The sequence below is a fragment of the Juglans microcarpa x Juglans regia genome, chromosome 5S (genome assembly GCF_004785595.1).
Source record: "Juglans microcarpa x Juglans regia isolate MS1-56 chromosome 5S, Jm3101_v1.0, whole genome shotgun sequence".
Taxonomy (NCBI): domain Eukaryota; kingdom Viridiplantae; phylum Streptophyta; class Magnoliopsida; order Fagales; family Juglandaceae; genus Juglans; species Juglans microcarpa x Juglans regia.
The window spans coordinates 16,985,223-16,998,934 of NC_054603.1; the positions used below are offsets into that span (position 1 = coordinate 16,985,223).

At 38.6% G+C, this 13,712-nt stretch overlaps 1 pseudogene; it reads right to left on the reverse strand.

Annotated features, from left to right (window-relative positions):
- Positions 1 to 5,242: 5,242 nt before the first annotated feature.
- On the reverse strand, positions 5,243 to 6,628 carry LOC121266715 (annotated as a pseudogene).
- Between the last annotated feature and the right edge of the window lie 7,084 nt (positions 6,629 to 13,712).

Here is a 13,712-nt window from a genome sequence, read left to right on the forward strand (position 1 = left end):
CCGCCGTTCGTGCCGTCGTTAGCCTCCACGAATCCCACGAAACCCACGACGCCGCGGCACACTTTCCACCATTGCGCCGCCGTCGCACCGCCATTGGCCACCATCTTCCTACCACTTCATCCCCGGCCTCTTAGCAACCCATTGGACCCAACCCCAGCTCCGATCCGTCACCGGTGAAGCCCCACCAAGTCCATCTCCGATTTGCACTTTTTTAGCCTAAAACCACCCCTTGCGCCGCCACCCACGGCAAACCACCACCACCACTAGCTTCACCGACCTCCCTAGGCCCTACCCTATCAATCTTGGGTCTTCGTTTGTCCTCGTTGAAAAGTTGGTATTTGTGACCCACGGCCACAGTGTATTTTACACTGTGGTGTTGCTCAAACGTCGCCTTTTTCAACTTCGTGATCCTCGGAAAATTATTATATTGCACTGTAAGTATTTCTCCAAAGAACTTTCGTAATTTAAATGTATTTTTGCACTAACCCATTTCACTGTATTTTTGGCATGCCGGACTGAGTCCGAGGAGTTCGGGGGTCGGATGGATTTGTGATTGGAGTTGTTTGGTTGATTTGGTTGAATTGGATATTGGTTGTTGATGGGTTGGTTGGATTTGTTGGTATTGTTCATTGATGGATGTTAGATATTGTGTTGGTACATGTGCATTTCATTATTTCATGCATGATCATGTTTGTAAAAGAAAACTGAGTTTTCGTGTATTGCATTCATGTTCATGTGATTTGAAAAGCTATGATTTTATGTGATGATATTTTTGGTGCGTGTGTATCACGACCCCAAGCCGAGATGGGGTATTAACTCGGTGGAGCTCCTCTGGTTACTCGGGAGCGGAATATACTGAGTAACGTCCCCTGGATTGTCGCCGGGCGACAATGGGATCGGACGAGATGGTCTCGTGCCGACTCCGTGGTCCTTCTGCTGGCGGGGACTAGAGGATGTCTAGCCACGTAAGCGCTGGGCGCGGAACTGGGCATCGCTCGTTGCGTAGTGTGAGTGCTTAGCCATGTACGCGCTGGGCGCGGAACTGTGAGCACCGCTGCGAAGCCAGGACGTGCGGATGGTCCATAGGGGAGACCATGGTGCATATGGAAATAATGCATGGTGCATTTGGGATTAATGCACTATTTTCTAGAAAAATAGTGCGAGTTGATTTTTGGGTAAATCATTTTCTGGGAAAATGTTTTACTGATAATTTGGACCAAAATGAGATTTTGGTGTGTGTTGGAAATTTATCATTTTCGGAAAAAAATGATGGTTTGTGGAAAAATGCATGTTTTCATGTGCATGCATGTTAGTTGCATTTAATGCATTTTATATTACATTGTTGTTTGGGTTATACTTACCTGCGAGTCCATTTTGTGGTATCGCAGATTTTGATGCTGATGAGGAGGAGGAGGGCGAGCCTGAGGAGACGGCTCCGCCTGAGGAGTGATCTGGGATCACTCGTTTGTATATCTAAAACTATTGTAAATTATGTTATGGATGACTGTATAACTGCTATTTAAATCTTTACTGATGTTTGATTGTAAATAAATTCTCGTACTTAGTTGACTATCCGCTGCGTTATTTTATTTGAACACTGTTGCATGTACACACACTGGCACTTCGTTGGGATGTGTGGCCGTGTTGTCACCATCTTGGCGTCTCGATCCCTGTGTATTTATATAAGGGGAATTGGGGGCGCCACACACATTCTTTCTTCAAATAATAATAGTTGCAGGAGAAGGAGATTTGTTTTTAGACATAAAGCTGTTTGGACACTAAGGGATGGCTGCTCGAGGCTAATTAGGGAGGCATGAAGCAAGGTTCCTAGAGGAGATAATGGAAGCTCAATTAGAGACAAGCTTCTTAATTGCAAACAAATCCACGAGGTGGAATTTTTCCACTTCTAGAAATGATCAAATAGTCATTTAAGCAAAACAAAAGAGAAATGTAGATTTACAAGACTTGGGAGAAGGTGAACAAATTAGCACAATCCAAAAGTTTCAAGAAGAAGTGGATCTCGTTCGAGAAGAAGAAGAGCTGAATTGGATAGTCATATGAGATGAAATGAGAAATATGTGAGTACTAATAAGATGTTTTGAGTTCAAATGAGAAGAGTTAGGTTAAGTTTAAATAATGAGATGAGATGAGTTGAGATGAAAGTTAAAAGTTGAATAAAATACTGTTAGAATATTATTTTTTAATATTATTATTGTTTTGAGATTTGAAAAAATTGAATTGTTTATTGTATTTTATGTAAAAAAAAATTGTAAAAGTTGTAATAATAAGATGAGATGAGATGAGATGAGAGTGTTTCTCAATCCAAACTGAGCCTTAGTTTGTAAAAATGTATTTAGATGTAAAAGCGAGATGAGATGATTTTAACCTTTTATAGGGATTTGATAAAATGGTGGGTCCCATCAATTATTAGAAAGTGTTTGAAATAATTGAGTATTATTTATGAATATATTTTTCATTAACTAATATCAATTATTAAATAAAATACCCATAAATATATTAAAATTGTAAAATAAAATTTTGTATTTTTTTGAAATTTATATAATTCAATAATTCCCAAATATATCAATTTTGATAATGATTCATGCACGCCAGATGTTGCATATATATCGATAGTTCATTCTCTTTATAGAGAAGGGGGAAACTTTTCTAATCATTTTTGTAACCTAACCAATAGAGTTCAGCTGAAATGAAGACGGTGTCGATTTCTTAGCATTTCAGGAAACTATATATGGACCAAGGAATACAACAAAACCAAGAGATCTCTAATCTTATGGATTGATGGCCTAATCACGGTTACAAAAAGCAGACAATTCATGAAGAGTTCCTATGGAGTGAAAGAAGATATGATCAACAGAGCCTTTCAAGTATAGTAAAATAAGCTTAATTGGTTGTTGACCAATGAACATAAGTTAGAATCTCAACTCATTTCAAACCAATTATTGATGAGACCCATTATTTTTTCAACTCTCCATAAAAAAGTTAAATTCATCTCAACTTATTTCATACATTTCAACTTAAAAAATTAAATCCATTCCAACTTAAAAAAATTAAACCCATCTAAATAGAATCCATAAAACATTACTATTTACAACTTATTTCAACATTTAAACGTAGACAGGTCGGCTTGGTTTGACATAAATGAAGGCCCTTGGAAGTGCGGGCAGCTTGAACAGCTAGAAGAAAAAAAAGATGAGTGAGAGAGAGAGAGAGATGAAGACATTCAAGATAAGGATCTCCTCTTTAAGATGGTAGTCTAGATAAGGACATTCTAGATTAGGATATTCAACTTATAATGTAATATCTTCAGCTGTTAAGAGTTAAAATTGCCTACTTCTGTTCATGATGAAAGGTTAGATCTGCCATCTTGTCAACAGGAAATAACAAAATCCTCATTACTACAATCGTGTCAACAGTATCCTTATAATTAATACATAATGATATTTGGGCCTCATTAATTCAAACTATCAATGGCACAAGTTCGATTCCTTTTGGGATCAAATTGTGAATCAGGTGGGAGGTCCCAATGGTGGATTGTTGTGCCATGGGGATTTAAGTTCCATGGATGAGTCCTAAGGGCCATGCCATGGGGTGATTCCCCGTCATTAAAAGTAAAAAATAAATTCAATCTATCAGTAGCTTTAAGTACTCTTTTCTTTGCACTAAATCTGAGACTTTTAACCAATTCATCATATTCAAACTAATGGTTGAAAATCAATCATCCATCCACTACATTAGACAGCTCCAATCTGATCGGGTGAGGGGAGTATAATGCCCTAAAAAAAGTTCAAACATTTTTGCAAATTGTGGTATAATCCATCCAAAGCCCTGCCCTCATATATCCTAAAAGAATGGTCTGACTGAAAGGAAGCTAAGACACATCCTTGAAGACAATGTTAACTCTCCTTACTAACTACCAACCATCAAATCAATATTGGCAGATGTTTTTGTTACTGCTATTCACATAATCAACGGACTGCCAACACCCATGCATCCTAGAATTAAATCACCACACTACCGTCCACTTTGCATTGTATCTCCTAGTAGCAGGCACAACATTCTTCTTGTTCATTCGTTCCTGAAATTTTTCACCATTCAGAAAAGAACCCTTCTCCGACTCATCAAACAATGAGACCACCCGTTGAAATCAACCACAAAATGCCTCCTCAATAACTGTGTATTATAGAATACCAAATCTAGTTCTTAGGACAATTTCTACAGCAAGTCCTATAAAGTCTCATCAACCAAATCAAAATCTTTGGAGTTCATACAAGCTCCCAACAGTGCATTGAATGATAAGACAGAAACTATGGCTGCAACTCCGTTGAGGCATTACATCAAAAACTTTTTGCGCATGTTACACATTTCCATGTAAAGATTTGAGACAGACCGTGAAGCCGTCTATGGATATATCCTCAGAGTCTTATATCAGTCTTAAAGGATCTTTAAATCCCATTTGAAGTGTGAAACCAATTGAGCTCGGAGGACTTGACGAGGCAAAAAATGCTTGTGAACAATTGTCATATTGCTCGGTTGGATGAGAACAAAGGTAGCAAAAAAGAAGGGAAGGCTTTGGGGTTATAGGAAGGATTAGTAGGTATGTGGCAAAATAAGCCTGGAGATAAACTGTCAATAAGTAGTGTGTTCTTTCATCCCCTTAACAAAGCAAAGTTTATTTTCTCTTTGCTTGTAATTTCAGGAAAATTTATGGTGAAAACATGCAGTTCAACATACCTGGGAGTTGCTCATATTCGTCGGATTGGATCATTCCTCAATTTATGATTTTTTTTTTAATTATGAAATTCTAATGGCATTTTTTTCTTCTTTTGCTGGTTTCCCTTTATTACATTTCCTAGCTTCCATGGCATTTGGGCATTTGGGGGTTCAAAAATCATTAGTTATTATGCGTTGGGCAAACGATAACAAGATCGCTCCAATGTGCAAGATAATTCTATCTTGTGTCTCTTGCAACTCAAACAATGAGAAAGAAGGAACAATGTGAAAGGAGTTCAAATGAGCATACATTTATGAGAAATCTTTTTTTTTTTTTTTTTTTGAAAAGCACATTTACGAGAAATCGTAATAATGTGAAGCTGAAACTAGGTCCATGGATAAACACCAAGCTCACTACCAAAGACTAGCCTAACTCTGACACATCAAGGTGGCTCAGGACCTCAGGTACCTTAAACATCCCTTCTCACTCCTAGACAACGTGGTCCGAATGTTTCTTCAACAATTATCAAAATATTATTTTTCACAATGTAAATGGTGATTCTGCATTATCTATTACAAACAGCACCTTGCCCAATGGATTTTTCATGAGTTCAGATGTTCTATCAGCAAGAAAACATAGTCGATAGACTAACATAATCTATAGGAAAAACAAGAAGATTATCTAATAATAGGAGTACAGTCTTAATTCAAACAAAATAGCGAAAGAAAAGGCACATTGTACTACTCATCCGAAGGCAATGTCAGATTATAACGACAGTACCTATTGGTCTTCCCATATAGCACAAGCTCCTTTGCTTCCTCAATTTTAGATTCCTTAACAAGTGCATCCACCGCAAGCTGCAATAACGAAATATCAACGAGCAGCTTCCCTTCAAAATCGTCCTTGCACAGCTCAAATGCAAGGTCCACTTCACCCTTTTGACAAACAAAAGGAAGAAGCAGCTCGAAAGTCCTTTTATACGGGGAAAGATCGCTCTTCCCAATATCCTCATAACACCGCTTAGCTTCCTCCAAGCTCCCTTCATTAATATATCCTTTGATCGGAGCATTGAAGCAAAACACATCTGGCTTGACTGACTTCTTCTTCATTTCTTCAACTAAATCAACCGCCTCTTTGGTTCTCTTCTCCAAGACCAAGCCATCCAGTTTAGCATTGTAGCTTCTAATATCAGGAATAACATTCTTCTCCTCCATTCGCTTCCATATTTTCTCGTCTTCTGACAACAGACCGTTCCTATAAAACCCACTCAAAATGGTATTGAATGTAATCAAATCTGGCTCCACGCCCTTCTTCTCCATCTCATCCAACATTGAAACGGCCGAATCTAACGATCCCATCTGACAAAATGAATTAATAAGCGTATTATAGGAAACCAAATCCGGTTCAATCGACAACTTCTCAGGCAACTCCCTGAAAATCCCATCAACCAAATCAAACCTCTTAGAGTTCACGCAAGCTCCCAAAAGGGCATTGAATGATAAAACCGTGCGCTTGCAGTTCCTCTCCGCCATTTCGTCGAAAACTTTCTGGGCATGCTTGAACATGCCTATTCTCCGTACAGATAAACGAGTCGGACCAAAGAAGCCTTCTTTCGAGATATCCCTGTTTTTTTTTCTGGTCTTCAAGAATCTCTTCGATCCAGTTGAAGCATTTCGCCGAAGCGAGGCGGCGGACTACGGTTTCGTATAAGCCGGTTCGGGTGCGGAAGCGTTCGTGCTCGGAGGACTTCTTGAACTTCTCGACGACGCGTTTAAGGCTTCGGTTACTGTAGATATCGACGGCGACGGACTTGACGACAGATGGGGACTTGCGCTGGAAGGAGATGGAGAAAGAGCGGCGGAGACTGTGAGAGAAGGACATCGTTTTGGGCCTAGAAATGAGAAGACGGTGCTGGTAGACACTGGTTGAGTGAGGTCGCTGGGTTTTACGAAGGTGTTATGCTTCTTAGCATATAAAGGAAGATGGAAATATGTTTACAGCATCATTCGATTAGAAAAATGATGTTTCATGTTTTTAACTCACGACTGCATAATAAAATAATAAAAATCTTATGTGGAGGCACCAAAACTAAATGGTGTGATTGAGAACAAACGCGGACATTTATTAAATGTAGCTCCTCATTCTATATGTTTCCAAGCCTTTTTGGGTGAATGTGTATACTAAACAAGGCACATGGTAACTACGATGGGAACTAGTGCTAAGATGGGTCCCAATTTCCTTAGTCAGGACTCAGGCAAGATTGACTATTCTTCCTCAGGCATCAAGGGTCTGAACTTATATCAAAATCTATGGTCTCGATAATGAAACCATATGTAGGTTAGGCAGCTAGAACAATTTCGTTATTGTTAGTAATGGGTACCCCATGACCCATGTAGTAGTGTTCACATGGGTGGGGAGTTATGTGGCGCCCCGTCTCTCATCAAAGATTAGGTGAGGTTTCATGATGTCAAGGATGTTGGCCAACTGATCAACACCTAGAGGAATTGTTAGGCGTGTAGTAATCTCGATGGAAGAACATGATGGCTTCCAAACTATTACTCCCAAGTGCAGAAGTGAACTAGTTATAATATAAGGTAGCACCCAAGGACATATCCACGAGGACAAGAGGAGTTCCAGCCAATTAATTGTATGAAATTCCAAATATTCCGATTTGAAAAGAGTTTGGATGATATGTCAAGTGGGAAAAAGATTTTGTATGAAAATAAGTAAACAAACCAGGAAATGTTATATTCACGAAGAAGGATCTGTTGTTATTGACATGTATGGTTGCTTTTTTTAGAGTGCTTTGGTTTTGAAAATTTTGGAAAAGGAAATGGACTAAACCAGAGTAATTCAAAACTCAAGAAAATAAACTAATCGACTTATGACAATCAACTGAAATTTAAACTTCACCCCTAACGTAAACAGAGTTAAATGGACAATAAAGTAATTGCAGATTTTGTAGAAACAATTTGACAAACACCAAGGTTGCGATTTTATAACTTCTTTTAACTCCACATGTCACCAAGATTTCTAGATACTACTCTTCTTTTATTAAACCAATCAAGGTATTACTAAAATGAAATCTGAAGAACATAAACTAAGAGATCATGTACCAAGACTTTAAAAGAATATATCACTAATCATCAATCAATTTTTTTTTATTTTTTATTTTTACTTTAACACTTGGCTGAGAGATACCTCGATTGATTTAAGGTTATGTTGTGCCTAGTGTCAACAACAGAACAGGAATAAGAACTAGAGCATTCAACAAAAACCCATTCACATAAACTTGATTTTAGATACAGTGAAGTATGTAAATCAAGGCCCATAGAGATCCAACCAACATAAGGAGCAAAAGAAAGTTTTACCGCAACCCAAGCTACAGATTTAGCCTAAGTTTACCATCATCAATATCAAATCTCAACAAAATGAAAAACCATAAAAACTTTCGAAAACTTCTGAAATATAAAATCAAGGAAAGAAATTGTATGCTAACTGACACCCTCTCCCTGGCATTTCTACTCTTTTTTATACCCATTTCCAGCTGCTATTTCTCTCTCTGTGCCTTAGATTCTCCCTTCTTCGTTGCTCTCGTAACCTTTTTCTTTTTCCTTTCTCTTTCTTTGTTTTTTCTTCTGCTTTTCATATCCTTCCATCTAGATTCTTCCATTCTTCTCCTATTAGCAGACGTGGGCCTCAATTTTGCTATGTTATGAATAAAGTAAGCCTTATTGCACGTGGGCCCCAACTGAGTTTAAGAACACTAGAAAATAAATTGTTCTAGATTCTTCCATTCTTCTCCTATTAGCGGACGTGAGCCTCATTTTTGCTATGTTATGAATAAAGTAAGCCTTATTGCACGTGGGCCCCAACCTACAATACACACAATGAGAAATAAAAACCAAGCCCAAGTCTATTTTTATTGTGTAATCAGTCTTTACACATGTCAACAGCCCAACTATTATGCATTGCTTTATAAATACTCTTTTTGCAAATAAAACTTATTTAATCAAGTGTAATAAGAGTACTTAAAACAACATTATTTCCCTTTTATCACACCCCCAATTGACTTTTTGCTAGTCTCTAGCAAACAAAATTATTGGCATCGTAGACAGAAGAGATTACCAACTATTTATTCCTCTAACTTCAAAGACTCATGTCATGGAGTAAAACTCATTGAGTTTAAGAACACTGGAAATAAATTGATCATAAAATTAGTGCCAACAAAAAGGTTTATACACTGTTTAGTCAATCAGCCAAAAGGAATGAGCACAGTAAAATTTCTTTCAGTGCATGGGGCAAAGGTCAGAATTCCAGAATCAACTACCAAGAGACATTAGAAGTTTCAATCACTACAGAAGATCTGAGATGACCACATGGTCTCACTCTCATTCAAAACCATTATACTGTTAGCTTTCACGCTATTACACTTTAAAAGGCTCATCTTCTTGTGCAGGGCCCCGGTAATAGGCAGTCTTTTCCAATACACAAGATTATTTCTTTTTCCTCTTTTTGTTTTCTTTTTATTGATCCCTGGTTTGTCCCTTTTCTCATTTGATTTATCAGATTTCTTCCTAAGCCATTAGAATATGGTTCATTGGAGCCCCCACATAACTGGAATGTAAATCAACAAGTAATGGCACATTGGAGTCTTTCTAATTTTTCTGAGTATGTGTGTGCGCGCTCAACAAGATTTTAACCACTATCCCTTGGTTTAAGCAGCTAAACAAATTGGATAAACTTCCCTTTTGACCTTACTTCTGAATATGACTGAATTTTAAATGTTCTATAACCTCAACAAATCTACTCAGAGCACAACATGTTTAGAAACAAGGGTGCCAAGCTGCTACTGACTCATTCACATCACTTTCAAAAATGGATTAGAATGTGTCTAAGGCATGGAAAAAAATTAAGTTCTCTCTCCTCCCCCCCCCCCCCCCCCGATAGATTGTAGCATTGCCCTCAATGATAGTAAGGAATTAAAGATGAATGAGAGAAAGAGCACTTAAAAGAAACTGAACAACAAAATGAAATGTCTATAGGAAAAGAGAAGTAGCAGAGAGGCTGTGAGAGAGTCCCTGATTAACTTGTGAAGAAAATAACCAAGGAAGAAATAAAACAAAAAAAAACTGACTACAAAAAAAAAAATAAGAGAAGAAAAACATAAGTGATAGATCAAGAAACCAAATCAATTGATTCTATAACTGGATTATTATTTGGGTCCAACAAATGTAGAATAGACTCTTCAGATAAGAAATTAGAAATGAAAGATTTGAGTCTTTGACCATTAACTTTGAACATGTTACATTTTGAGGATTCATGATTTCCACAGCACCGAGACCTTAATTTGCCACATATGGACAGTTTTGACCACATATGGACCACTCCACCGAGACCTTAATTTGCCAAGAAACAAGTGTAACCAAGAATTGTATAATAACAATTGTTGGTTAGGCTCAAAGCTTTTGCATTGGATATGTTTATCATGAAATTTCTTCATCCTCTCCTTGGACAGCTTGGAATTATTTTAGGCATCCATTCTAAGCTCATCTAATTCAAACATCTGCAATTTTCTTACAAAACCAGCCTGATCAGTGTTGAAATTGAATTTTTTTCATATTGTTCCACTGTCATGTTTCTTTAAACCAATACAACAAAATCCTTCAATCACTGTTTCCTTATATTCTCCAAGAAATATCGGTCATCAAATTCTTTCTTGAACCTTTCCCACGAGATCCTACCGGTGGCTCCTAGTTCTAATGTAAGGAGTTGCCTCTGGGTATTCCACCACAGAGCTACTTCTCCCTGGAGTAGGTAGCTCACATATAGTACCTTTTGGTCCTCGGTGCACTCGCACACCTCAAATGTCCTTTCTATGTCAAATATCTACCTTTTTGCTCTTGTCAATCCCTTGTTTTCTAAGAATCTTGGGTAGCGATGAGCCAAAAATTACTCGTATGTACATCATCTTCCTTCTTCTCTGGGGTTTCTTACCAATTGGATTTGCATATGTCAAGAACACATCTCATATTATTGTTCCATCATATCCAATATCCGATTTAGTGCCATTAATTAGTACTTCGTCCCTTTCTCCATCAAACAATCCTCCTTCATGACCACTTGACGTTTGCTTTTGGTCGCACCATCGTTAAATACTGACACATAACCCAAGCCTATTATGTACTATCCCACCTTACCATCCTAAGCATAGATCAGGCTTACTGCTAGAGTGTTCAAACTATCATGCTATTCCACCCATATTTTCTGGTACAATCTTATACATCTAAGAGTTGCCCAAAGTCATGCATAAAAGCGTAGCTCTGATACCAAGTTTTGTCGCCTTGTCTCTCATGAAAGACTAGGTGAGGTTTCGTGCTGCCAAAGGGATGTTGGTCAACTGGTCAACACCAAGAGAAATTGTTAGACGTGTAGTAATCTCCAAGGAAGTACACATGTATCAAATTCGGTTGATGATAACGCAACAAAAATATAAATAGAACACGTCATAGTAACAACGTAAACATGTATCTACCAGAAACTAGGCTTCATACAAAAAGGGGTTTCTCGCCCTTCATAACCTCAAAACATTATATTATCCAGGATACATAGAGTTAGTCATCGTAAGCAGCTGACTAAATTACAAAAGAGCACTTGGCTTAGCAATGTACATGTTACGAAAGGCACATGGTAGCTACGGTGGGTACTGGTGCTAAGACGGGTCCTAGTCTCCTTAGTCAGGATTCAGGTGGGATTGACTCATCTTCCTCAGGTGTCATGCTAGGGTCTGAACCTACATCAAAATCTATAGTCCTGAGAATGAAACCATAAATAGGTTAGGCAACTATGACATGACTATTAATGAAAGACAATGCTATTGAATATGCACTAAAACGTTTCATGTAACTACTAGAAGAACAGGCATGTGCGTGGGGAGGTATCACCCTCTCTCTTGTAGCTATGTATATCCTCAAAACCTGATGAGCAATCACCTTCTCAGTGAAAACATATATATAGGCATGGCGAGGAATCATCCTGTTGGGACGTAGCCATTTCTTTATGCAAAATTGACAAAAACTCAATAGTTCTATTATGGCAAGGAGTTACCCATCTCTATATAATAGGAAACCTGTAAAACTAGTATTGGGTCAATTGTAATTTTTTACTCATAGGCACAAATTTCCGTAGTTGCTCATAGGCGCGCGCGCACACACACTTGCTCATAGGCACACAATAAAACTTGTTGCCCCGGGGATGCTATACTACCCAGTCACAACCAATTTGAAGACACTAGCACATGATACGCTAGGCAATACCACATCTCGACTATCAGTTGAGACTAAGTACGTCATCGTTCCACCCCACACCCCAAAAGGCATTGTACATGGCTACGCTTCGTAGAATGGTCCCGAGGGATTCTTTATCCCGTACAATGAATATAGACTCTCGTTGACTCGACAAAGAAATACACGCACACACTCACACACACTGGTATCTAAGGCTCCCACACAGAGTTTCATCATCAATTGTAGAAAATATTAAAAGCATCGAAAACATTGAAAGCATAAAAAATCAGCAAGTAAATATAATTAGAAACATAGTTCTTGGAACATTTATTTATGCTTTTAGAAATAGGGGAAAAGATTACAGAAGTAATGCAATGTCTCTCACACACAACATTCACCCCACATTACCCAGCACTGTATTAGAAGCTAACCTACCTTCCTAGGTCGGAAGTTTGCTCGTTGCCTCTCTACTTCTCGTTTTCTACAACAGTTGCCTTCTCAAGCTCTTTAGTAAGTAAGGTATCAAAAGTGAGGTCTTGTCCTACTTCTAGGTCCTTTAAATAGAGTGGGAATGTTATATGTTTTCCCCAATGTATCACAAACTCCTTATATGCTTGGATAAGAGTCTTTCATCCTTGTCTTGTCATACAGCAGGATGATAGAGACAGGTGACCAGGGCATGCTCCGCACAACCAACGGTCTGCCAACTCCTAAGTTCTTCTTTGAATGAGGGTCCTCCACATGGCATCGGGCCATGATTCAGGGTCCTGACGACATGATTTATCTCGCCTTCACCTTTAAATGCGTAGCCTCTCTAGATGTGACCTCTCAAATTGAGTGTGGGCTCTTGCATACGTTGCTAACACTTCTCTGAACTCTTCTGTGTTATCCCAAAAAGTTCCCCATGTCTTGTTGTGTTAGTCATTGTCCGTAGCTCTTCTTTGGCAAGTGATCCTTTCTCATCTTGAGCAAGTAGCTTGTAACTCACTCGACCTCGTCAGTCCCTTTGGCTTCTTATTCTCGTCCTTACGGGAGACGACTTCTCTAGCTCATCTGCCATGGCCCACTTCCTCATCTCTGTCCCACTCTGGGACATGTCAACCAAATTCCCATGAGGTGTCTTCTCACCCAGATGTTGGACTAGCTGCACTCGATGTCTCATGCTTTTGGTTCCTAAGGCCATTGGAGCGTTTCTCGTCTTTGCCTTCCCTTAAACTCCATGAATGGTTTATCCCCTTTTGCATTAGGTAAGGCCTCACAAGTTACATGCAATTAATTAAGTCCCTACCACTCACAGCTAATTAACTTTTAGGGAAGTTAACTAACCATCCTATCAAGAAACTCTTTAAATGAGAGTTTTACATAAGTTAGTTTTCAAGAGTATGGAAAAAGTTAACGTACGAAAAAAGTCATATCCTCTCTTTTCCTACAATTTCCTACATCAATCATTTTAAACCCTTGGTCTTGAAGTATTGAATTGTTTTAAGAGATTCTAATAGCCTTCTAAACGAAGTAGAGGTGCAATCACAACAACCTAACGTGGGCTGTAAGATAAGCAAATATCCGGGCTTATGGAAATTCCACTCCGCTTGAGGTAATTTGAATTAGCCTAATCTAACAACTACCGTTGTCAGCTTGGTGCTCTGTCTAGCCCTCTACCAATGTTTTCTTTCTATAGGACATGGCAAGTCCTG